This window comes from Nyctereutes procyonoides, unplaced genomic scaffold, assembly GCF_905146905.1.
Source record: "Nyctereutes procyonoides isolate TBG_1078 unplaced genomic scaffold, NYPRO_anot_genome, whole genome shotgun sequence".
NCBI classification, from domain to species: domain Eukaryota; kingdom Metazoa; phylum Chordata; class Mammalia; order Carnivora; family Canidae; genus Nyctereutes; species Nyctereutes procyonoides.
Genome location: NW_026575037.1, coordinates 13,865,532 through 13,868,185, shown reverse-complemented (window position 1 = coordinate 13,868,185; position 2,654 = coordinate 13,865,532). Strand labels below are relative to the sequence as shown.

Genomic DNA, 2,654 nt, shown 5'->3' with positions numbered 1-2,654 from the left:
TCCAGCAATGATTATGAAATGCATCAACCCTGGTAAAATCTATATTTTCTTATCAAATCAATATAGAATATCTAAATGACTATGACGATGTTATAATTTTTTTTTTTTTTGGCTGGGTACAGTATACTTTATTGATGGTACATGACAAGGTAGGGCTCCCCAAGCCCCTCCCCTTCCTCGGGGTCTAGGATGTAAATTGGAGGTCAGGAGATTCTCAGTGTGTTGGGGGATTAAGTTGGGGCAGGGACTCCCCAGCAGCTGAGGCCTCTCTCTTCCTCTTGTTCTTGCTGGGGCTGGTGGTCCAGGAGGCTCTTACTCCTTGGAAGCCATGTGGACCATGAGGTCCACCACCCGGTTGCTGTAGCCGAATTCATTGTCATACCAGGAAATGAGCTTGACAAAATGGTCATTGAGGGCAATGCCAGCCCCGGCGTGGAAGGTGGAAGAGTGGGTGTCACTGTTGAAGTCACAGGAGACAACCTGGTCTTCAGTGTAGCCCAGGATGCCCTTGAGGGGGCCCTCCGATGCCTGCTTCACCACCTTCTTGATGTCGTCATATTTGGCAGCTTTATCCAGGCGGCAGGTCAGATCCACAACTGACACACTGGGGGTGGGGACATGGAAGGCCATGCCAGTGAGCTTCCCGTTCAGCTCAGGGATGACCTTGCCCACAGCCTTGGTGGTGCCAGTGGAGGAGGGATGATGTTCTGGGCAGCCCTTCGGCCGTCACACCACAGCTTCCCAGAGGGGCCGTCCGCGGTCTTCTGGGTGTCAGTGATGGCATGGACTGTGGTCATGAGGCCCTCCACGATGCCAAAGTGGTCATGGATGACTTTGGCCAGAGGAGCCAAGCAGTTGGTGGTGCAGGAGGCATTGCTGACAATCTTGAGGGAGTTGTCATACTTCTCGTGGTTCACGCCCATCACAAACACAGGGGCATCAGCAGAAGGAGCCAAGATGATGACCCTCTTGGCTCTGCCCTTCAAGTGAGCCCCACCCTTCTCCATGGTGGTGAAGGCCCCAGTGGACTCCGCAACATACTCAGCACCAGCATCACCCCATTTGATGTTGGCGGGATCTCGCTCCTGGAAGATGGAGATGGACTTTCCGTTGATGACAAGTTTCCCGTTCTCAGCCTTGACTGTGCCGTGGAATTTGCCGTGGGTAGAATCATACTGGAACATGTACACCATGTAGTTGAGATCAATGAAGGGGTCATTGATGGCGACGATATCCACTTTGCCAGAGTTAAAAGCAGCCCTGGTGACCAGGCGCCCAATATGGCCAAATCCATTCACTCCGACCTTCACCATCGTGTCTCGGGGACGCGGCTGGCCCTGCACCAGGAGACGCGGCTGTCTGTCGGACCGGGAGGAGCAGAGAGCCACGGTGTTATAATTTAAAAAATAAATCTCTCTGATTGCAGCTTTAGCTAGAGATCCATTTAATTATTAGAATATTGCCTTTTTCCCCCCATTCTCCTTAAGGGTTTAATCCTGAGTACATTAAATATATAAGTTGAAAACATAAGAATCCTACAATAAAATAAAATAATTTTGCCAACTACAAACTTTATTCTCTTTGACTCTAGAATGAATTTGTTGGAAACACTTAAGAATTATGAGGAAGATTATTTTGTTCTAAGCTGCTAATATTTTGCACAATCAAAATTACCTTTTTCTTCTGTAATAATATAGTATCAGAAGAGCTTCATAAATATTTTTAATCAGAAAGTGAAGCAGAGACACCAAAATACAGAGCAGTGGATGATATATAGTAAACTTTTTATGACAGATTTCTTGACTTACAACGCATTTTGCAATATGTTTACATATTTGTATGTAGCTTGAATAGTTTACCATAATGAAATTTTTTCCTCAGGATTAGGAATGAGAGCCCCATTTATTATTGAAAAGGGAGGCTTATATTGGGATCCCTGGGTGGCTCAGTGGTTTAGTGCCTGCCTTAGGCCCGGGGCCTGATCCTGGAGTCCCAGGATTGAGTCCCACGTCAAGCTCCCTGCATGGAGCCTGCTTCTCCCTCTGCCTGCCTGTGTCTCTGCCTCTCTCTCTCTCTCTCTCTCTCTCTCTCTCTCTCTCTCATGAATAAGTAAATAAAATCTTTTAAAAACTTACTTTAAAAAAAAAGAAAAGGAAAGCTTATTAAGAGCTGAATAAAAGCACGCTACCCAGGGGCACCTGGCTGGCTCAGTCAGTAGAACATGCGACTCGATCTCAAGGTTGTAAGTTCAAGTCCTACACTGGGGGACTTAAGAATAAAATCTTAAAAAAATAAATAAATAAAAGCATGCTATCCACAACATCACCTTAAATCAGTAGAAAAGTAAATTAGTTGTGATACAACATGAGTGGAGGGTACTGGTAAAAGAGAAATCTGGTTATAGTTCAAGTTTTGGTTTGACACCAGAAAGTATGCTTTCTTTCACTACAAAATTATTGTGCTGTGACTACATAAAAAAATGTTAGAATGGGGGGCACCTGGGTGGCTCAGTGGTTGATCATCTGCCTTTGGCTCAGGTCATGATCCCAAGGTCCTGGGATTAAGTCCCACATTGGGCTCCCCACAGGGAGTCTGTTTCTCCCTCTGCCTATGTCTCTGTGTGTCTCTTATGAATAAATAAATAAAATATTTTT

At 45.7% G+C, this 2,654-nt stretch overlaps 1 pseudogene; it reads right to left on the bottom strand.

Moving 5' to 3' along the window:
* Positions 1 to 297: 297 nt before the first annotated feature.
* LOC129505935 (glyceraldehyde-3-phosphate dehydrogenase-like) lies at positions 298 to 1,380 on the bottom strand (annotated as a pseudogene).
* Positions 1,381 to 2,654: the final 1,274 nt, after the last annotated feature.